Raw genomic sequence first — 24,865 nt, 5'->3', positions numbered from 1 at the left:
CAATCTGACCCTGCTTTTCTACCATGGGTAAAACAAGGAATATCCATGAAGTGACAGTGAAGCGTTCGCTTTAGTGAGGGAATAATTTGAAAGGGATTTAGATTTCAGGTCCTAACCAGCTCCCTAAGAAAATAACAATTCTAACAATAACAATAGTATTTTTCAAGTACTATGTGTCAAACACTGTATTAAGCACTGGGGTAGATATGAGATAATCAGGTTAGCCTCAGCCCTTGTCCCACATGGGGCTCACAGTTATGAGTAGGCCATCCTGCATCAGGTTTGGCTCTGTTCTGGCTCCAGTTCAGTGATGTTGGAGGCTTTGGCATCCCTTCACTGTCAATATTTACATGAAACTGAAAACAATGTGAAGTGAACTCGGCCAATTACCACTGTCACCGGTTGAATGAGAACTGGCCGTTCCAGCCCCGTCCTTCGCACTCTCCTTTGGAGGTTCCCACAGACTCAAAACTGACTGAGCGTTTCAGGATTAAGCAAATCAACAAGTTCTCGAATCCACTGGCTATTAGAGCCCCTCCAGGAGGGGCAGCCCACAGCAAGTGACATTTGAGTTAAAAATAAATGTCTGCCGGGTTATAAAAAGGACGTACTATTTCTAACATTCCCAAATGCAGGAGGAAAATGCAGGAAACATACTTGGAAATCCTAAAGTGGTACACATAAGTTCCAATTGCGTAAGCAGATGCTCTCCATGAGAGAATGTTCAGAAGTGAGCTGTCATTAGCCATGATTCACAAGCTGTGGCCAGTAATCAGAAGCTCCACGAATACGGCTCGGAATGCTAGGACAGTGCTAGGACGCTAATCTGGGCCTGGCTAAACTAGGACAAATGATTTACTCTGATTTTCCACCTATTCAATGTTACACTTTCCGAACCTCAGTAGTCCAATGAGAAGCTTTGGGATCCAATCTTTCAAATCCGACTTTTCTTCCTTTTAGTCTGGATTTTTGGTTTGCCATAGCCAAGTCCAAAGGAATAGCTGAAACTTACACATTCCTTTGGTTTAACCTTAAGTCCTACTTGCCAATTTTAATTTCATTTTGGGGGGTCAAATGGCCAAATTCTCAGGCAATTAGAACAGTGCGTTGCACATAGTAAGCGCTTAATAAATGCCATTATTATTATTATTATTATTATTATTAATTGAATTGCTTCTGTGTTTATCACCTCCTGAGTCCAGAAATCAAGGGGGAATGAATGGACAATCAACAACTTATATTTACAGAAGTTACCTCAGCTTAGAAGCCAGAAAACTCTTGCATTTTTCCAGTCTCCCATCAATGGCTTTTACTGAGTACTACCCTGGCGATCACTGCCACCGCTTCTCCTACTTGTCTTCCCTCTTTGTTGGAGAGAAGCAGTGTGGCCTAATGGAATGAGCATGGGACTGGGAGTAAAAGGACCTGGGTCCTTATTATGGCTTTATCACTCGTCTGCTGTGGGACCTTGGGAAAGTCACAACTTCTCTGTTCCCCAGTTTCCTCATCTGTAAAATGGGGATTAAATCCTACAATTACTACTTAGTAATGTGGACATAATTTGGACACTATGTCCAAACTGATTATCTTGTATCCACCCCAGTGCTTGGCCCACAGCAGGAGCTTAACAAATACCTCCATTATTTTTCTGTTAGATTGAAAAGACCTGAAAGACAAGGACTGAATCTTTGGCTGCCAAACACTTAGTATGCAACTGGTGTTCAATAATTACTGCTAATGATGACAGTCCTTGTCCACCTTTCAACTGTTAAGACAACCCTGAAGTGTTGTGGAGCTGGTGTGTCTTCATTTAAATATGCTGAAATGGAAACACAGAGAGTTTATTCCATTTGCCCAAGTCCCGCAGCAAGATAGTGGCAGACCTAAAAATAATATTCTAGTCTCCCTATCATCCAGCCCTCTCCATTATTTTCCAATTTTAAAGTAACAGGGCCAGCTTCAGACTAGAGTAGTTATAGGAAAAGGAAACTCAGGGCCTTTCTTCCCCTTCTTCCTCCCACGTCAATATGTGTCTTCAGAAGTTCACAAATGCTTCCACATATGTGTTACTGTCTCTGCTACTGCTTCTTTATGGAATTTGTTAAGCGCTTACTATGTGCCAAGCATTGGGCTAAATGCTGGGGTAGATATAAGCGAGTTATAAAATCACAGTCTTAACCCCCATTTTATAGTTGAGGTAACAGGCACAGAGACATTCAGTGACTTGCCCGAGATCACACAGCAAAGTGGCAGAGCTAGTATTAGAACCCAAAACCAGTATTAGAACCCAGACCCTTCTGAACCCTAGGACTGTGCTCTACCCACTAGACCACACTGCTTCTCTATATACTGCTGGATTCTTATAGCTTGGAAAGTCGGCCATCAGAGACATGAAGGTGAGGTGAGCTGCTGAGGGTGCTGTCTGTCGGTCAGCCACTAAGATGGTGTTGAGGTTTGGGGCTCCTTGAAGGAGGCTATTTTTTGTACACTTGTCAAAGTGTCTGGAAAAAAGTCTTGAAACTATAATTGAAATGTCGGTCAAAAGCAATATTTCACTTGGACTTCGCTCCACCGACTGCTTGAAAGGAGGAGCAACAGCAGTCTCAGCTGCCTCTCTCAGGGAAAAGAATGTCTTGCCTTTCTAGGCAGCAACTGAAGATTGGGCTCCATGGAAAGGGTGATTAATCTAATTCATAAACTACTGGGTGAAGAATGACAAAAGGGGATTCTGGGGAAACTAACAGATTCTAGGCACCAACTCCCTCTGCCAGAAGAAAATGGCCAAAACCATTTTTGGAGGTGGGGATGTAGACAGATGCAGTAGGTTGATACCAATTTAAGGCCCGGTTTTGTCATGCATTGTTTGAAAAGACATTACACTTACTTTGATAAGAAAAATAATTAAGATAAGACTTCCCAGAATAGAGCTATTTTCTAAAACTCTCCACAGGACTCATGATTCAGGCTCCTCATACATCTGTTATACAACAGGTTAATTTAGATTTGTAGTGCTGGAGTAAGAGTTCAATAGCCAGCTATAAAGCATCAGTTTAAGAGGGAGACTTGCTATAAGTTACACAATTATCTGGAGGTCTAATTCAGCAGATTTCTCCAGTCTGGAAGAAAAAGAAGGCTACTCTCCTTCACTGAACTATGATGACTTGGATGCTTTTTGCTTATAGTCTCAAATGCTTTATGATACAGTTCTCTTTTATGCTCTCTTCTGCAAACATTCAAAATCTCCAGGAAAAAGAATGTGAGAGAGGCTATTAGATGGAATAGAAAGTGATAGTCAGCTAAGCAGAAGCAGAATCACTGAGCAGCTCAGCCACTGAGCAACTGGGTAAAGATTCTGTCAGACACTAAGAAGTATTTCCCCTGCCTAGATATTTCCTTTTCCACCTATTAAGATGGAGCAGGAAAAAAAAATACCCTTAGGTTAGCAACAGGCTAAGCAGGACTAATTCATAGAATGTAGTTGCTTGAATGAAAAATAGATCTGCATTTGCTAACAAAACATTACCTGCTACCAACCGTTTTCACGTTGATTGCTACAACTGGAGAGGGTTTTCAGTAGTCTACCCATGTAATAATAATAATAATGGCATTTATTAAGCACTTACTATGTGCAGAGCACTGTTCTAAGCGCTGGGGAGGTTAGAAGGTGATAAGGTTGTCCCACGTGGGGCTCATAGTCTTAATCCCCATTTGACAGATGAGGTAACTGAGGCAAAGAGAACTTAAGTGACTTGCCCAAAGTCACATAGCTGACGAGTGGTGGAGCCAGGATTTGAACCCATGACCTCTGACTCCAAAGCCCGTGCTCTTTCCACTGAGCCACGCTCCTTCTCTATACTAATATATATAGTATATAATAATATAATCTAGTCTGAGCCCATTGTTGGGTAGGGACCGTCTCTATATGTTGCCAACTTGTACTTCCCAAGCGCTTAGTACAGTGCTCTGCACATAGTAAGCACTCAATAAATACGATTGAATGAATATAATCTAGTCCCACTAGAATGTAAGTTTCCACTCAACTGAAAACTCCCAATGAACTTGTAAGCCTCCACTGGACAGAGACTACGTCTACCAACTCTGTTGCACTGTACTCACCCAAGCGCTTAGTACAGTGCTCTAGAACCAGTAAGTGCTCAATAAATACCAGTGATTGATTTATGGGTTTTTTTAATGCTATTTGTTAAGCACTTTCTATCCACCAGGAACTGTATTAAGCACTTGGATAGATACAAGCTAATCAGGTTGGAAACGTTTCATGTCCCACGTGGGGTTCACAGTCTTAATCCCCATTTTACAGATGATGAAACTGAAATTTCGAGAAGTTAAGTGACTTGCCCAGAGTCACACAGCAGACAAGTGGCAGAGTCAGAATTAGAACCCAGGTCCTCGGACTCCCATGCCCGGGGCTCCTTCCAGTAAGCCGTGCTGCTTCTCAAACATGGGTGTTTGGCTAGGATATTCCAACTGTGATTCCTTAATGGTATTTCCTAATTTTCTTTGCCAGTGTTACTTGTTGATTGTCCAGTTTCAGTGAAAACCAAATTGGAAATATGGTTATCCACATGAAAGCTATCAATTAACCAATCAATAGTATGTGAGCCCCCTGTGGGACAACCTGATCACCTTGTAACCTCCCCAGCGCTTAGAACAGTGCTTTGCATACAGTAAGTGCTTAATAAATGCTACCATTATTATTTATTCAGCATTTACTCTTGCAAAGAAGACTGTAGTAAGTGCTTGGCAAAGTACAACAGAGCCAGTATACATGACATGAGGTTTACATGCTGGTGAGAGGGAGAGACACTAAAATGAGTTACAAGTAGGAGGAAACCACCAAGGTAGAAAATACATACCTCAGTGCTGTGGCCTGCGTAGGATGAAGATCTGAGTGTTTGGGTGCTAAGCTTTGAAATTTATAGATGAGGCAGTACGTGGGGAGATGAGAAAATAGTACAGAACAGATGGAATTTAGGTCTGTAAGTAAAGAAAGGCAGACAAATGAAAAGAGAAAATTTTTTATAAAGTGAATTTTGGTGATCATCTAGTCACAAGCATTTAGTCTGTGGCAGCAGTGTGAATTACCTCTCTTGGAACTTGTAAATGGTTAAGAAGGGTTTAACAATAATGAGAATGATACATATGGTATTTTTATGCATTGTATACATGCCAAGCACTGGGGTAGACACAAGTAAATCAGGCCAGATGCAATTTCTGTCTCACACTGGAGTTCAGAGTCTAAGAATGAGGGGGAACAGGTACTGATCCTCATTTTACAAATGAGGAAACTGAGGTACAGAGAAGTTAGGTGACTTGCCCAGGGCTGCACAAGAGGCAAGTGGCAGAGCCACAAGAAAAGGACTTTATGAAAGAGTCCAGGAAATTGGAATTTTCCATAGAGTAGAAATGAAATCAATTTCACTAAGAGGAATACAAAGAATGGATAAATGCTTTCAACAATAAAACAGGAAAACAAGTAAGATTGGAAATAAGGGTGCCTCTTGGATATGTGAGAAAGGAAAAAGGATGGGGAAAAAAATCAAAAATAGTCTTTAGCTTAGTAAAAGCATAATTACTTATTGATGAATCAAATCCAAGCATCCCTATACCTAGCCCTTTCTCTGGCTCCAAGAATACTTCCCAATTCAATCAGTAGTATTTACTGAGTGCCTACTAAATGCAGAACACTGTACTAAGCACCTGGGGGAGACTAATAAAGACAAAAGAAGTAATTCCTGCTCGCAGAAGGAATTTACAACTTCACAAAGGAGTTGAAGACTGAACAGAGAAAGAGTGGGTCACAGTAATATGGGGACTCTTCCAGACACCCTTGCCTTGAGTTTGCAACAGCACGTTTAGTCAGTCAATAGCATTTACTGAGTGCTCACTGTGTGCAGAACACTTGGGAGAGTACAGTACAATAATATGACACATACATTCCCTGCCCACAACAAGCTTACAGTCTAGAAGGGGAGAAAGACATTAATATAAATAAAATGCATATTCCCTCTGAAATGTACATAAGCTTAAAAATCAACTTTTGAAATAAAAATTCTAGAACAGATTATCATTTCCACCAGGAGTGTGAAGGAGCTGGCTTGAAGTTCTGAAATATTTGTGCCATCTGGACAAACTGGTTTCCATCCCAGCAGGATTTCACTCAGCACTTCTGCCTTTCCAGAGTGGAAAAGCTGAGTGCCTTGCTGTGTACTTCATTTGGATAAGAACCGAAGTCTGAGATCCCGCTAGTTTTTTCCAGACACAAAGAGACCATATAGCACTATGGTAAGAAGTATTTCTCTCAGTGTCCCAACGCCATCATCTCCCTTTCTGCTCAGCAAAATTGGCTGAATTTTACGCTGGAACTGTGATCATCCATCTCGGAGGGGGCTACATTTCTGGGGGGTTTGCAGCATTTCTGAAATGCCTTGAGATTTTCAAACGGTATGAAGACAAAACATGAGTAAAGCAGTATTGCATATATCATCACAGGCAAAACTCATACAAATGTTCTGCTGCCTGAAACCACACTTGCATTGTTTTCCTTTTGCCTCAACATTTTTAAACAGAGTGATCAGCAATACTAATTCATTTTCCAAGGAAAGGAAGCGGTCTTTTGTTCCTTCATGGCTGTGTTCTTGGAAGACTTTTGTCTTCTATGATATGCCAAAATTGACCGTTCCATTATAAGAGCCGAAGACACTCGACAATGAGCGTAACCAAGTGTTGTTTATATGAGTGCCTCTAAATGAAGGGTACCAATGCAAAACAGATTTCCAAACCTGCTAAGTAGGATGATTACATTATTAGGTATTATCCTGGCACAGCCTAATTAAATCCTACTCCAACAGGATTAGCTGTTGGGTACTTTATTATTGGGAACATACTGTAACTGGGACACTTAAGTTTGCCCCCTCTAAGTCATGAAGCATTTTCTGAAGAGTTGTTTATTTGATATTTAGCTTGATTGAAAGACAGGTTTATTCAGAGCAAGCCACTGGTCAAAGCATTTAAAGTATTATTAAATAATAATAATAATGATGGTATTTTTTAAGCGCTTACTATGTGCAAAACACTGTTCTAAACGCTGGGGTAGATACAAGGTTATCAGGTTGTCCCACGTGGGGCTCACAGTCTTAGTCCCCATTTTACAGATGAGGTAACTGAGGCACAGAGAAGTTACGTGACTTGCCCAAAGTCACACAGCTGACAAGTGGCAGAGCTGGGATTTGAATCCATGACCTCTGACTCCAAAGCCCATGCTCTTTCCACTAAGCCATACTGCTTCTCTGTGAAATAATGAACGATAAATGTTCCTCTTATCAATTTTTATTGCCTTTCTGTGATGCTTAGACCAGTGCTTGACACATAGGAGCCAGAAGCAGTGTGGCTCAGTGAAAAGAGCCCGGGCTTTGGAGTCAGAGGTCATGGGTTCAAATCCCAGCTCTGCCAACTGTCAGCTGTGTGACTTTGGGCAAGTCACTTAACTTCTCTGTGCCTCAGTTACCTCATCTGAAAAGTGGGGATTAAAAACTGTGAGCCCCCCGTGGGACAACCTGATCACCTTGTAACCTCCCCAGGGCTGAGAACAGTACTTTGCACATAGTAAGCGCTTAAAAAATGCCATGATTATTATTATTATTAGTAGTAGTAAGTGCTTAACAAATACCACCATAAAAGATGAACAGTTACTTTAGTTTTCACACTCTCTGATTATTCCATTTCTGTGCATTTTTCGTTTTTAATTTCCATTCAGATCCTTTCATTATCCACAGTATAATTTAAAATTCTCATGAGTTTAGAAAGAGCCTTCACTCTGACCCCCTCCCACTTTGAAAGGTTCCCATCCTGCGACAACAGTTCAATCCACATTTCCTCTGTTCCCGTTCCATGGTACAAGCCTACATGCCCCATTCCACCAAAATCCCAGGGATTTAGCCTTCTACTACCAAGATGGGCATCATGTGGTTATTCCATTTCTCCCTTCCAGCCCTGTAGGTACTAGGGAGTTGGAGAGTTTAGCTTCTATAGTGTATCATCAAATTAAAAATGCATTGTTTAAAAAAAATAAGAAATGAGGCTGATGAACTCTACTGGTTTAGGAAATGACATGAGGACAAATGTGATATGTGAAGACAAAATAAATTCCCTTTGTACCCATCCACCTCTTGTTACATAATGCTGCTATTTCACATTTTCTGAGGCTAATTCCTACGTGTTGATTTCCTGTCACATGATGGAATGCATTCATAGCTACAGTCTTCAGCATTCTGCTCCCACTGAATATATAGATCATAATTGTACCTTGGATTCATTAGCATGCAACAGCCAACTTGCGGATGCCAACAATGGAAACAACCGCTTGGCTCATCGAGAGGGCACTTGCCGCCTTTCAGAAGGCCCAGGTGGCTGATTTGGATCTGCAATTAGTTGATTACAGTGGCTGTTCCACGTACGTGGAAGAAATTTTACGGCCTCCGTGTAAGTAAAGGCACAGCCCTGAGCATTGAAGAGGGTCAGCTAAGGCCTCTTTTAAAAGATCTCTACTGTCCCGAAGTGTGAGACTTGTTCGTTCTCGGTATCTGACACACCAAAGAAAGTGAAATGCCATTTGTTTATTCTTTCCCCGAAAAATGTTTATCGCTTGTGAATAAAAAACAAAACAGACAAGTCTTACTCTAAACACCCCTTGGAAGGATATATGTACACATTTATATATTACACATACACATGGGACCCAATGCGTGGCTTCATCTAGGGGACGCAAATACTTTGAAAGGGCATTCCACGTCATAACATTGTCCTGGAATATTAAAATAGATACGGCTGCATGGCTTAGTGGAAAGAGCACGGGCTTTGGAGTCAGAGGTCATGGGTTCAAACCCCAGCTCCGCCAATTGTCAGCTGTGTGACTTTGGGCAAGTCACTTAACTTCTCTGTGCCTGTTACCTCATCTGTAAAATGGGGATTAAGACTGTGAGCCCCCTGTGAGACAACCTGATCACCTTGTAACCTCCCCAGCGCTTAGAACAGTGCTTTGCACATAGTAAGCACTTAATAAATGCTATCATTATTATTATTGAGAAGCAGTGTCGCTCAGCAGAAAGAGCCCGGGCTTCGGAGTCAGAGGTAATGGGTTCAAATCCCGGCTCCACCAATTGTCAGCTGTGTGACTTTGGGCAAGTCACTTAACTTCTCTGGGCCTCAGTTGACTCATTTGTAAAATGGGGATTAAGACTGTGAGCCCCCCGTGGGCCAACCTGATGACCTTGTAACCTCCCCAGAGCTTAGAACAGTGCTTTGCACATAGAAAGCACTTAATAAATGCCATCATTATTATTATTAATATTAAAATGGCTAATAGATGTGCCACCAATAATATAATTATTAATAAAAGTATGGAAAGGTCTTTCCATTGTGACTAGTCATATGTCTACTGAATTATTTTACTTAAGGACAAGAATCAATGCATCTTCATACAGTGATTTGAATTACCACACTTTGAACTGGATTTTAGGAATGCAGTATGCTGTGATTTTGCTAGTTTATTAACCACACCCACTAGAAGAGGGCCAGCCTACGCAAGTTAATACATTTATCATATGGCCAACTCCCTATTAAGCTTAATTCCTTAGTCTTGTCAGGTCACCAAAAATCACAACTCATAATGAGAGAGAGAGAGAGAGAATTATGCACAGAGCTGACAGCTTATTTGTAAGTGCCTCACATGTCCTGGGGGAGTTGGGAGAAACCGGTATAAATAATTTTATGAAGAAAAAATTCCATCAGACTAATCTCATTTTCTTCTATGACACAGTAATATGCCCATAGATCAGGAGAAGCTGTAAGGATACAACAGATTTCCTTCGTAAAACTGTTGAGCGGGTTCCACGACACACCAAAAAATACACGTTAAACCATACAGGATTGCAAAAGTGGTGAAACTGTTGGAGGACTGGGCTCAAAGATTTAAAATTTGGTTTAGTGAGTCCACGTATGATGCACTCTCATGAGAAGGGTGACAATAATGGAGTCTCCCATCATAAGAAGAAGTAGCGTGGCAGAGTGGAAAGAGCCCAGATTTGCGAGTCAGAGGTCATGGGTTCTAATCCCGGCTCCACCACTTAGCTGTGTGACTTTGAGCAAGTCACTTCACTTCTCTGAGCCTCAGTTACCTTATCTGTAAAATGGGGATTAAGACTGTGAGTCCCACTTGGGACAACCTGATGACCTTGTATCCTCCCTAGTGCTTAGAACAGTGCTTGGCACATAGTAAACGCTTAATGAACACCATCGTCATCATAAGCGACAAATAAGCTTAAGACCTGAGAATGTGGATGGAGGAATTGATGGTGGTGATTTGTGCAGCAATCCTTACGCTCTTACACCCTTTCTTCCCTGCCAGTTATGTTCAGTTATGTTCACTTGAGCCATTCTTATGCTTATGCTCAGCGCTTAGAACAGTGCTCAGCACTTAGAACAGTGCTTTGCACATAGTAAGCGCATAATAAATGCCATTATTATTATTATTATTATTATTATTATTATTCAAGGCCCAGGAGTTGGGCTAAGTAGTTTGGGCCTGAACGTGAGCTGTAGCCCTAGTTTCGTTTCTTAAATGCCTTGGTTTAGCTCTTGACTACTGACTGATCTGCAGGAATTGGTAGGATAATATGAAGTATCTTGTTATTACCTTGTTATTATATATTATAACATTTCCTCTTCTAAAGTCTAAGGTTTTGGGACTCTGAATTCTTTTAGCTGTCGCTAGTCATGATTCCAAGCTCCAGAACTGTAATTACAATTCACGTGGTGGCACAGAATAAAAGCTGGTCTAACAGGGTTATTGGCAGAGGAAATTGAGAAAAAACTAGAGCTTCCTCCAGACATTTCCTTAACACACAGAAGCTCGATTCATACACTTAGTTTAATGCACAGGGAGAGAAAAAGGGGAAACTCAACAATAAATCTAGAAACTGTAGTTTCCAGGCAGCAGGTGCTGCAAAAATAAATTCCCTACTTCCCCTTATTTCTACAAGTCCCACTCCTTAAACTATCTCCTTCCACACCCTAATGCCTGGTCATAATGACTGAAATTAAAGGCTTCAAGACGAGGCATGATCTACAGGCTAAATATAATTGTAAAATTTACAAACACGGTGTCTGTCCATTTCTAAAAAAACAGGATAAACAAATATGAAGTCAAAGGTAGCACAGCAACATGGCTAAGGGGAAAGAGCACGGGCTTGGGAGTCAGAGGTCATGGGTTCAATTCCCAGCTCCGCCAACTGTCAGCTGTGTGACTTTGGACAAGTTACTTAACTTCTCTGTGCCACAGTTACCTCATCTGTAAAATGGGGATTAAGACTGTGAGCACCACGTGGGACAACCTGATCAATCTGTATCCTCCCCAGTGCTTAGAACAATGCTTTGCACATAGTAAGGGCTTAACAAATGCCATTAGTGTTATTATTACAGTGCTCAATAAATACTACTGATTGACAGATGAATCCCTAAAACATACACAAGAGGTATTACTTTAAAACATACATGCATGCATAATAAACTGACTACAGGATTAGATTAAGGGGAGATTTAAGATAAACTGCTCTACTGAATGAATTAACTACAGGGGATTGTTAAAAACACCTCCTGCATTTTTTTCTGGTCAAACATGTCTTTCGAAACTCGCGACTACATTTAAATAAACTCACTGTTTATCATGAAAACATCTTTTAAAAATCAGCTTAAATACACCGAAGTTAGACTTCAAAACCATTCATTTTGGTTCATGATTTCAGTATTTAAGACATGGACAAAAAAAAAGGTCATTGTAATTAAAGGTATACTGTGCAATTGGAAACATGAGCCAGGATTTGCAAGTTTTCCGCAATCTCAAGATTCTGTGATTGAATCTTAATTGGAGTCACAGGGTTTCATTTCACAGCTAGAGCCAACAGACTATTTATAGGGTAACTAAAAGGCAGAGGTAGAGGAGAATATTTTCTTGTGAGAAAAAGAGATACACAGTGAAAATGCTTTCTTCCAGTGGTGCAATAAAAAGGAAGAGAGTGAAATATCCACATTTCTGCTCTCCTAACAAGGGAGTCACTTACAGTAACGTATGACTGTATCTGCATGGAACAAGCTAATTTGGGGGCAAAAATCTGGACGGGGCCCAAATTTGGGATGCGCAAACTCTTTAGTGAGGATTGAGTCATACAGAAAAGGTACACAATGTTTTGGGAGCTAGAACCATTAATCCTGTCTTTGAGCTTAGCCTGGGAACTCTGGACTGACTGACAGCCTGCAATTCCGACTCTTCCATCCCTCAATCTGTGTCTGTCTGTCTGTCTAGGGAAGCAACGTGGCCTAGTTGACAGAGGACAGGCCTAAGAGTCATAAGGACCTGGGTTCTAATCCCGGATCTGCCACTTGTCTGTTGTGTGACTTGGGGCAAGTCACTTAACTTCTCTGGGCCTCATCTATAAAATGGGGGTGAAGACTGTGAGGCCCATATGGGACGGGGACTCTGTCTAACCCAATTTGCTTGTGTCCATCCCAGAGATTAGTACAGTGACTGGTACGTAGTAAGAGCTAAACCCATACCACAATTATTATTATTATTAAGACTAACCCAGCCTGTTCCTTCTTTAGATAACAGCATTACATGGATCCCTGGGTCGCTTAAACACAACCTTTGAGCGGCTCCAGAGCAGGAGTACGGGTGGCTAGCTAACAAGGTGAAACACTGAAGGCAGGCTTGTAGGGAAGGTAAATAGCACTTATTTACATATCTATGTACATATCTATGAATTATTTCTTTATGTTAACATCCTAACGTAAAGAATATGGCGCTAGTTGTTAGCAGGGAACATGTCTACCAATTCTGTTGTATTGTACTCTTCTAAGTCCTTAGTACAGTGCTCTCCCCATAGTAGGCTCTTAATAGATATGAATCATTGATTTCCCCTGCTCTCTCTCCCTTCTGCTTGAATCATTATCCTTTAAGCACTTGATATTCAACCCATCCTCAGCCCCACAGTACTTATGTACACATCTAGCATGCATTTAAATGTCTGTCTTTCCTTCTAGATTGTAAGCTATTTGTGGGTCTATTAACTGCTGTATTGAACTCTCCCAAGCGCATAGTAAGGTGCTGTGCAGAATGAGAGACTGATTGATTGAAAAGACAGAAAAGCCTCTGGCATAATGTCATAATCACAAAGGGAACAGAACAGCAGGAAACAAAAACAGACAGTCCAGTAGAGTGCCCAGTGAGATTATTCAGGGATGGCAAGAAATGTTGGCTACAACCCCAGCCCCAACTCAGAGAAGTCTGAGGTTGTGACACTGATTTGGGGGCTTCAAGGCTCATATGTCACTGTTTAATGCCCACTCCAGTCTGGGGCAGTCTTCCCTGCTGCTGAGGCCCTCCTCCCCTGTCATACTTCCCAAGCGCTTAGTACAGTGCTCTGCACACAGTAAGCACTCAATAAATACGATTGAATGAATGAATGAATAACACAGTGCTGGAACCAGTCTGGAGAAGTTCCCAATAGTCGCAGCAAAGAGACACTGGTAGAGTGCAATTTTAATTTGAATCCCCAAAACAGTTAACATTAAAGCCCATATCAATAATGCACTGAAGTCTCTATTACATGAAAGGACTTTAACCAGGTAGTGAGAAAGTGAATGGCTTCAGGTCATCCCGTGTTATCGATTCAGAGCTTTTGAGAATTGGAGTCGATTAGACATTGAAGGGGAACATGAAGATAAAACACAACAGGGTCACATGCAATGGTAAGAATAAAATGATGGAAGCTGATGGGCAGAAAAGAGTCACTTGTGGGTTTTACATTTAAACAACTGAAAGATTTTCACACAGTGAAATGCCAGTCATTCCCAATGAATGGGCCAGAGATAAGTTCATTCACATGAAGATTTTCAGATGTGTAAGAACTGTCTCTCTGGGGGAGGTGGGACTAATTTTGCTTGATTAAACAAACTTTTTTTTCTCTAATTTTATACACACATCCCCTCAGTGACTTGGAGAGCTGCATTTTGGAAAACCAAGCAGAAATTTCACAGTATTTCAATGATAAAATAAAATGTATGTGTTCCAGTTTTCCGGGCTAAGACTTTGAGGGGTGCAGTTAAATAGCCCCCTCAAGCTGGGGAGTGTAAAGGTGCTGGGCATCCCGCTCCAAATGTGCAGACCCACCTGCTTCAGTTGTAAAAGTACCAGGCAGCTGGAAGCACTCAGGGGGATTTGCTGTCCACCCTTCAGTGGCCTGGCCAGAAGTCCCAGCCTCATGAGAGTTTGATGGCCTGCAGAGTTGGGCTATTCTTCAGGGACTTATTCCACCCCGTAGACACTTCAGAAGGGAATTCAATCCCTGTTTTGGGGACCCCACCTGATGGGAACAATTCTCTGGAGGGGATATAGTCCTAGTTTTGGAATCCCACCAACTTGAAATGACTCTCTGGAAGAAATTCAGTCCTGAGTTGGAGGAACCGCACCAGGTCGGAATAATTCTCTGGAGGGAATCCAGTGCTGGATCTGGGAACTCCCCCAGTTTGGAATCATTCTCTAGAAACACCCCAGGTGGTGAGACAGTGCTGAAGAACCATTCCTGCACCCCAATTGATCCTCCAGGTAGGGAATGATCTGATCAGATAATAATTATGCTTATGGTATTTGTTAAATGCTTAATAACAATAATAATAATAATAATAATGGCATTTATTAAGTGCTTACTATGTGCCAGGGACTTTACTAAGCACTGGGTTGAATACAAGCAAATTTGGCTGGATACAGCCCCTGTCCCATGTGGGGCTCACAGTCTCGATCCCCATTTTACTGATGAGGTAACAAGCACAGAGAAGTTAAGTGACTTACCCAAGGTCACACAGCAGACAAGTGGCGGAGGTGGGATAAGAACCCATGACCTTTAGACTCCCAGGCCTGTGCTCTATCTCATCGCAGGGGGGCCACTACAGCCCCTAAGACAGATGAACTCCTCTGACAGCTTATTTTTTGGACTAGAGATACACAGGACCCCTATTAAAAAAGATTCTGACAGGGATTCTAAAAGGTGCAAGGAGCCCTACTGTAATTTCAAAGCATTAGAACTACTGAGCTAAATCAGCCCTCTCTTCATAATTAACACAAGATTCACTCCTTCTCTCGTGGAATTTATAGATGGCAAATGACTAATTTTAACTCAGCATGAACAAATTGCAAAGGGATATTTTTTCAAAGACTGTCTCCCTAAGTGTTTGCAGAATGGTCATGATTTTTGCATTCAGTATAAATGATAGGGGGGCTAAATGATGGATCTTGCCCAACCTATTCACTCATGATGGTAGTGTTGAAAATAGTAGTGTGGTACAGAAACCAAACAAAAGGAAAACCCACAAAAATGTCACACTTTAAAATGTCATAATCATAGTAACTTACATTTTGTCAGGAAGTCACTGGCTATTATTAAATATCAGACAGGTGAAACTTGAGTAGGAGGCATTAAACCTTAAAAAAAAAATAGTCCCAGAGCACTGCGATTCTACCTGTGTGGCTATTAAATGCTGTTCATTGACTCTATCCTTCCATCTTGCTAATTACGTCCACCACAGGAGTTGATTTTGGGTAGGTTATGTAGCTTCTCTGTAAAAATATCCGGGGGGGAGAATCCTAAATAACAGTTGTTCTGGAGGATGCATTATAAATGCAAAACACATTTCAGCTTGGAAGTTTCAGTCAATCTATCAGTCACACTTGTTGAGTGCTTACTCTTTGAACCTCCCTTCAGGTCGCACCCGGAGAGTTTCGAGACTTTACCAGTCTCGACTATGGGAGGGAGAGCCAAGCAGAGGTCTGTCCATTCCATTCTGAGCTTGGGAAGTGGCCAGGGAGTGGAAGACAATCTGCTACAAGTCGAAAGTCACCTATTTCACCTGTCAAGGGTGGAGACAAGTTGACTGTGCGGAAGGCGGCAACGGTAAACCATTTCCGTATTTTTACCAAGAAAACTCTATGGATACGCTACCAGAACGATTGCAGATGGAGATGTGGTGTTCTGGGAGAGATGTGTCCATGTGGGAGAGATGTGTCACTATGGGTCGGGGACCACTCGACGGCATAAGATGAGACTCCTTGCACAGTGCTTTACTAAGAGCTGCACACAGATTATGCACAGGCAATCGTTGCCGTCAAAAAGTTTACAGTCTAAACTGGGGGAGACAGACACTAAAATGAATTACAGCTAAGTGATAAAAGTGTAAAAATATGGACTTAAGTACATTGAGGGGAGAGGCAAGATATGAGTATTCAAAAGCTTAGCTGACATGGATGCCGAAAGGGCAAGAGTGGGGGGAAAAAGGAGATGAGAGCTTATGACTGTTTATCGATTCTGTTGTATTATACTCTCCCAAGCAGTATTACAGTGCTCTGCAGGCAGTAAGTGCTCAATAAATACCGCTGATGATGATGATGATGGCTATCCAGGTTTTATTTCCCTACTCCCTCAGGGAGCTCAGTTTTCCTGTATTTCGAAGGGGTTGTGATTTTAAGTGCATAGAGTTCTAAGGGCAGGAGTCTCTTGCAGCATAACAGAAACAGAAATAGTTGGAGGGTGAAAGAATGAAAGAAAAAAAAATGGCACTCCTCTAAATCTTTCCCAGTCTTGCATATCTCAGAATCACCGGGAATTCATGGATTCAAGGTCAAAAATGCTTTCATCTATCAAATAAGCAATTTGATGTTGGGTTAACACTGGATGCATAGGTTTCAACTGGGTGGTAGCTTTCAATTATACTTGACTGAAGAAAGACGGGAATAAGCTCTTTCATGGTCATCATCAAACCCACACCAGCGAGGGGATACTTAGCATAGAGCACTGTACTGGAAATTAGGCCTCTAGGTTAGTCTGTAGCTAAAATATGGTCTATTGTCATTAGGACACATGGTCATTCCAGGCAGAATTCCCTACTTTAATAATTGTGGTATTTATTAAGTGCTTACTTATGTGCCAAGAGCACATTGCTGGGGCAAGTGTAAAATAATCCCAGCACTTAGAACAGTACTTGGCACACAGTAAGCACTTAACAAATACCATAATCATTATTATTATAATCAGTATGGATACAATCCTTGTTTCTCACATGGGGTCACAGTCTAAGTAGGAGGGAGAATGAGAATTTAGTCCCCATTTGACAGATGAGGAAACTGAGGTACAGAGAAGTTACGTGAGTAGCCTAAGGCCACAGAGCAGGCGATTGGTCAAGTCAGAATTAGAACCCAGATCCTCTGACTCTCAGACTCGTTTTCTTTTCCCTAGGCTACGCTGCTTGTGATCTGGTCCCCAGACATACTAAGAGACATGTCTGAGAAAGAGAGAGGATGCACAGAATGTAGTGAAGAATGTTAAATACAAGGATTTTATGAAAAAAATTTGTTTTAGGTAGAGTTGTTCCGAGTCTAAATCCAATAGCTGCTGAATGGACTATTTTTATAAAAGGAATTGCCAAACATGGATGATGCCTAAGGCCTTTGAAGTTGTACAGTATTCCATTTAGAGTAAAAGATTATATAGCCACATCCAAATCAGAAACTTGCTACTGATATGTAACTGGCTCCGTATAACTTACTTGGGCTCAGCATATAATTTTGTAAAAGATAAAAATATGAACGAAAACGCTTTTGCCTGCCCCCCAAGGTACTCTTTCAGTAAAGATAAAAATTATATTTTGCCGATTTGATTTACTTGTCTCGTATTTGGAGGGCATCAGAGACTGAAAGAGGATGTCCTCTATTTTGTTCCACTCTGTATTAATTTAGATATGGAAATGCCTTCAATGTCCATCACTGTTACTCCTCATTTTTATGATCTCTAAGGGGAATAGTCATTAGCTTATACGGCATTAAAGCACGAAGCAAAATGATTTTAAATTTATGATACCGAGACAACCGCCCCTTGGGGTGCATACCTGCAATAGCCTGGGCCAGAATCACCCATCCTTTCATTAAGACTTTTCCCATATGAAAAAATATAAATTAATGAATCAATAAAGCCGAAAATGTGACCCATCCCATATAGCCTAACCAAAGTAGGAGCTATTTCCTCCAACGAATTACAGAACTGATATGACAGCTTGCAGCCACGGGGAATTTTTAATTAAAAAAGTCTTCAGGGAAAAATTTCAACATATATACCAAGGGGAATGAAAGTTATTAAGTCCCAAACACTCGCATGCTAAACTGAAAATTTCAACGCGAGTCTCTATGGGGTAATATTTTCCTCTCCTCTCTGATGCCACGTATAATTACCTTAATATCTATACAATTTTGAAGACAAACCTCCAAGAGAGTTAAAGAATCAATGAGAAATTAAATACCCTAAAATCAATCCCTGACAATGCCCAGGTAAGGAAGATATCTGGTTAGCGTAATGAAGTGGAATCGGGAAATAGAAAAGTTAATTAAGTAGAGGTCGTACTTTAAGGGAACCTGCAATATTTTCCTGTCCTGCTTTTTCTGCAGGCCACACAGAGAGGCAATGTTCCCTGTTTGCCCTCTGTGGAATCAATCAATCAATCAATCGTATTTATTGAGCGCTTACTATGTGCAGAGCACTGTACTAATCAATCGTACTTATTGAGCGCTTACTATGTGCAGAGCACTGTACTAAGCGCTTGGGAAGTACAAATTGGCAACACATAGAGACAGTCCCTACCCAACAGTGGGCTCACAGTCTAAAAGGGGGAGACAGAGAACAAAACCAAACATACCAACAAAATAAAATAAATAGGATAGAAATGTACAAGTAAAATAAATAAATAAATAAATAAATAGAGTAATAAATATGTATGTGGAAGGTGAAAGCAGGGGGATTCCTAGGGGGAGTCAGGGCACATCTTCCATAGGCCCCCCTCATTCCCAAGAGCACTTAGTCTCCTTTCGGACCAAGACCCCTATACCCTCTCACTCTTTTAAGGCACAATAGTGTGTGCTGAGGGAGATCTGTGGATGATCTGGACTGAGTTAGCCAATTTCCGCTTGAGGGTCCACTCTGACATCCAGCCAAGCTGTCACTAGCCTGGAATGATTTTCAGAGACAGAGCTTTCTGAGAATCCGGTTGGTTACTCTCATGTCAACAGCCCCTTGCCTCTTCCTCCCCTCCCTCAGCCCGGCCCCCTATCCGAAAGCCAGCTCTCAGTTACTTTTAATATACCAGTAAAAAAGCTTGAACAATAATAGTGTGTGTGCATGTGGTTGGTAAGAAACACTGTGCCCGCCTTTAATCAATGGAACCTTACAGGCACTCCCAAAAGCCCTTCTCAGGACAGAATTAGCCCAGGTTGGGATTGAAGCCCCCTGGGCACCCACAGCTCAGAAAGGACCTCCTGCCTTCTCCTACAAGATCAACTAAGTTCCAGGGAGTTTGGGGTTCTGTGTTATCCACAAGCCATCGGAGGGCTTGTGATCACCCACTGCACCTGCAAGAGCCAAATGGCCCTGTGCATTCTCTACATTGCTCTCAGACTACATTCACTAGAGGGGAGATGGAGTACAGATAGGGCACAGAGCCCTCTTTGAGCCCAGTAATTCTACCAAGCAGGCTCTTACCTCAGTTTCAGCACCACTGAATGCGGGGCCGGAGGACTGGAGGGGGTGATTGCAGTTTTTTCCAGGTGCAGAAGCTGCTTGGCAACACTTTCTGAAGCTGCAGAGGAGAATAACAGTAATTGTATTTACTGAACTCCCACAGAGTGCAGTGCAACTGTATTAAGCACTAGGAAAGTAATAAAGAAGCTTTAGTAGTGGACAGCTTTCATTGTTCCTTATCCAGGACATAAGATCACATGTCTCTCAGTAATGTCAGAGAGCGAGAGGAATTAATGGACAGCCCTGTGGTCTCAATAGAGGGGCTACGAAAGGATGGGTTGGGCAGAACCCTCTTTTGATGGTATTACTACATGCTAAGCACTGTATTTAGCACTGAGGTTGATACAAGGTAATCAGGTTGGGCACAGATCCTGTCCCACGTGGAGCTCACCATCTTAATCCCCGTTTTACAGATGGGATAACTGGGGCACAGAGCAGTGAAGTGACTCGCCCAATGTCATACAACAGACAAGGTGGTGGAGCTGGACCCCCTCTGACCCCCAGGCTCGTGCTCTTTAAACTAGGCTATGCTGCTTTTCTACCTAAATTATCCTTTTATGAATTGGAATAGATGAGGATGCCATTTTCCATGAAGAAAGTTCAGTGTATGTAAGTGATGAAAACCTGACTGCCCAACCACAGTCCTGAGACTTAAAGAAGAATGGTCCTGGAGGAATTGATTGCAATGTACGTGATTTGTGCAGTGATGCTCAGACTCTCTTGGCTATTGTTTACAGGGGATATGGATGAGAAAGCATGGATGGATCAGTGGGGTCCACCCACTACTAATTACTATTATTATTATTACCATTATTATTGTATTTGTTAAATGCTTACTATGTGCGAGGCACTGTACTAAGCACTGGGGTGAATCAGTGCTTGGAACAGTGTTTTGCACATAGTAAGCGCTTAATAAATGCCATCATCATATAGGCAAATCAGGTTGGACACAGTCCCTGTCCCATGTGGGGCTCATAGTCTCAATCCCCATTTTACAGATTAGGTAACTGAGGCACAGAGAAATTAAGTGACTATCCCCAGGTCACACAGCTCCATCCACTACCTCAATAATAGCAACATCAATGATCACAACTGGGGTATTTGTTAAGCTCTTACTATATGGTAAGTGCTAGGCTAGGGTATCTAGAAAAAATACAATCACAGTCACTGGCTCACATGGGCTGCTCAGTCTAAGAAGGAAGGAAGGGCAGGCATTGAATTCCCATTGTACACGAAGAAACTGAGGCACAGAGAAATTAAGTGATTTGCCCAAGAACAGGCTGTCACTTCCATCAAACAATTGGATTTATTGAGCACTTACTATGTGCAGAAAATTGTACTAAGCGCTTGGGAGGCTGGCATTTGGGAACGTGACATTTTCTGCCACAAAGAGCTTACAATCTAAGGAAGCTTATAGTCAATTCTGTCAGACGCAGTGGAGTGGACCAGAAGAATAGAAACGAGAAGAATCCATTTGATTTTGTCAGGAGATTTGATCTGTGGATGATGTTTCAGTGGACTGGGGGAGATTAGGGTCAAGGAAGAAGTTGTTGGAGAGAGGAAATGAAGAAGAGTAGGTATGGATGATGGATTTTGAGGAAACCTGATGGGCAATCCTTTTTCCACAGCTCCAACCTAGCCCATTAGAATAGCACACAGCATCAAACACAATCTACAATGTTCACTTCACACACTGAGAACTTCAGACTCTTTCTCTTTTTTCCTGAATTGAACGTTGCATAAAATATATTGAAAGAAGTCTGGGCTTCAGATTCTGTCATGTTCTTTTACGCACTAGCAAACCTCACTGGAAGCCCCTGCTTTTTAATAAAGTAGCACGCTGCTGGCAGCAAGAACCACAGCAAGGGTTCAGAAAGCTGAGCAGCCTGGAATCCCTCAGAGGTGCCATTTTATCAACAAATCCGGCTAAGAGACCCAAGGGAAAAATACAACTTCAGCCAGATGAAAGATTTGAAGTTTTTAATAAGAACAATTACAAAATTATGTGGTTATTGAGTGTTACTCTATAGATGCAATGGCTAGCACTAGATTTTTTTTAAACATTTGTAGAAAATAATTCAAAATAAAAGGAAAGAAAAAAATCTGGTTTTAATTAAAAAGTGAGAGAAAACAAATAATAGTTATTTATTGAATTTTTGAAGATATGCCCACAACCAAAGGCTCTGGAAATTCAATAATCTTAAACAAAGAAAAGAGAACAGGCAGCAGAATAATGAACCAAGGCAGTCACAAATGTACTACTACTACTACTAATAATAATTATTATATCTGTGGTATTAGCGAAGTGCTCACTATGTGGCTAGCACTGTGCTAAGCACCGGGGCACATACAAGATAATCAGACAATACGCAGTCCCTGACCCACACAGAGTTCTCAGTTTAAATGGTGGGGAGAACAGGTATTTCACCTCCATTTTATAGATGGGAAAACTGAGGCCCAGAGAAATTAAGACTTGTCCAAGGTCACACAGCTGGCAGGTAGAGGAGATGGGATCAGAACCCATGTCTCCTGATTTCTAGTCTCTTGTTCTTTCCACTAGGCCATCAGACTCTACATTCTACATTAGAGAAGCAGCTTGGCTCAGTGGAAAGAGCATGGGCTTTGGGGTCAGTAGTCATGGGTTCAAATCCCGGCTCCGCCAATTGTCAGCTGTGTGACTTTGGGCAAGTCACTTAACTTCTCTGTGCCTCCGTTACCTCAACTGTAAAATGGGGATTAAGACTGTGAGCCCCACATGGGGCTCCTTGTGTTCCCCCCAGCGCTTAGAACAGTGCTTTGCACATAGTAAGCGCTTAACAAATACCATTATTATTATTATTATTATTATTATGACCTGATCACTCTGTAGCCTCCCCAGCGCTTAGAACAGTGCGTTGCACATAGTAAGCGCTTAATAAATGCCATTATTAGTATTACTACATTCAGATAACGAGAGGAGATACAGCCATGTTCTACTATGCATAATCCCATCCTATTTTCAGTTAGTTTTCTTCCTTCCAGATGGCAGACCCTGCACTGATTGAAGAAACTGCCTGTACATTAAATTTATTGGTTTGAGAATTTAGCTTTGAGTAACCAAATCTCTAGGGCCCAGTGGCTTCTCTGAGACCAGCCACTCAGTAGCCAACTCCTGAGCATCCAGCCTCAAACCTCCAAAAGATGCCGGACGGGCCCACAAAGCCTTTCCCAATTAGCCAGTTTGCCATTCCAGTGACACCAGTTCATCCATTTCTGCTGTTTATGTTTCTGTGGCATGTTTACCCGTAAATGTTTCTGGGATCTGTGCAAGAGCTATCTTCCTCAGTATGCATGCTTGGGCATTAATGCTTGTCTGATTCATCCCTCAGTATACACACCCAGAATTTGTTTCTGTCCAAATGAACAAGAGAAAGAACTAGACACTGGGTTCCTTTGGTTTCTCATGTAGTGCTGCTCAGATTTTAGTCATCTGCTGAGAATGAAGACACCCTCTTCCCAAGTCCTTTGCTCTCAAAGACTCCTGAGCTTCCTTCCCCTTCTTTAGTGGTTGATTAAAGCCAAGAAAATACCATGAAAAATTATTTTCTTCAAAAAGGCTTTGCCTCTTTCCCAACTCCGTTTCAATCGCAGGTCTCTACATTGGGTGAATGGGACAAGAACCAGCCTCTGCAGTACACTTTCAATTGTCAGAAGATTTGCAAATGGATGATTAGGAATATGGAGATTTTAGGTATTTAAACACAAAAACCCTCCAACATTTTCAATTTTTTAAGTATATAAAAATACGTACGGGCACACACCATGATATAGCCAAAACTCATTCCTTCCAAAATATGGCAGTTTCATGCACGGCTGAATGTGGGTCTCTATATCCAAAGACTTATATGTTATAAATTGACATCATTCAATCAATCAACGGTATTTATTGAGCACTAAGAGCTTGGGAGAATACAGTACAGTTGTTAGTACTGTGCTCTGGACACTGTGATGGCTCAATAAATACAAATGACTGATTTAGACCCTTGTGCAGAAGGAACTTACAGTGGAGAGAGAGAAACAATAAAATAAATTGCAGATCAGGGACATGGGAGAGGGTAATGCTATGCACATAAGTGCTGTGGGATTAAGGGGATTCATGAAAATGTGTCCAAAACAATGTCTATCTTTTGTCTTCATATAGTATCTTGTACGGAACCAACTCCTTTCTAAACATGAGAAGCAGTGAGGCCTAGTGGATTATTCACAGGCCTGGGAATCAGAAGGACCTAGGTTCTAATCCTGCCTCCACACACTGTCTGCTGTATGACCTTGGGTGAGTCACTTAACTTCTCTGTGCCTCGGATACTTCATCTGCAAAATAGGGATTAAGACTGTGAGCCCCATGTGGGATAGGAACTGTGTCCAACCTGATTAACTTGTTTCTACTCCAGTGTCCAATATAATGGCTAGGACAGAGTAAGCCCTTAAAAACAAATTTATTTTCACACCTTTGAATTACACTATTCACAGGGGTCTTTAATCATTTTTATAAATGTTTTTGCTCTCTTTAAAATGGATGCAAAACTTCTTGATCCTAATTTCTTCACTGGTGGGTAGAGAGACAACTTCTTCATCTGTAAATCCAGTGAATATTTAATACTGAATGATTAAAAATAAATAACAAGTGCATCTCTGGTTTTCATTTGCAATAATAATAATATTTAAGATCTTAATATGTGCCAAGCACTGCACTATGTGTTGTGGGAGATACAAGATAGTCAGGCACCTCATGCGTTTCACAGTCTAAGTACGAGGGAGAACAGGTATTGACTCCCCATTTTGCAGATGAGGGAACTGAGGTCGGAAGAAGTTAATTAACTTGCCCAAGGTCACACAGCAGCATTAGAACCCAGACCCTCTGAGTCCCAGGCCTGTGGTTGTTCCATTAGGCAACACTGCTTCTCATGTACCTTGGGGTTACTGTAACCTACACAGGATCTAAAACAGATTTGCATTATATATTGACTGATTCATTCAACTGAAAAATCACAATGAGAATTCCAGTTTTTTTTGAAGTAACGTGATAAGGAAATTTGGCCCTAGTGAAGAGTATTTTCAAGATAATAATAATAATTATTATGGTATTTGTTAAGCGCTTACTATGTGCCAAGCACTGTTTTAAACGCCAGGGTAGATGCAAG

At 41.5% G+C, this 24,865-nt stretch overlaps 1 long non-coding RNA gene across 1 annotated transcript in view; it reads right to left on the bottom strand.

Annotated features, from left to right (window-relative positions):
* Positions 1-19,672: 19,672 nt before the first annotated feature.
* The window catches only part of LOC119936394, a 319,208-nt gene continuing 314,015 nt past the window's right edge, over positions 19,673-24,865 (bottom strand). Inside the window, exon 7 of the long non-coding RNA XR_005453727.1 lies at positions 19,673-19,743. This is a non-coding gene — a long non-coding RNA (uncharacterized LOC119936394). The remainder of the gene's footprint in view (positions 19,744-24,865) is intronic.

Source organism: Tachyglossus aculeatus, chromosome 13 (genome assembly GCF_015852505.1).
Source record: "Tachyglossus aculeatus isolate mTacAcu1 chromosome 13, mTacAcu1.pri, whole genome shotgun sequence".
In the NCBI taxonomy this organism is placed as follows: Eukaryota; Metazoa; Chordata; class Mammalia; order Monotremata; family Tachyglossidae; genus Tachyglossus; species Tachyglossus aculeatus.
Note: the sequence above shows the minus strand (reverse complement) of the source record. Positions and strands in the feature narration are given on the sequence as shown.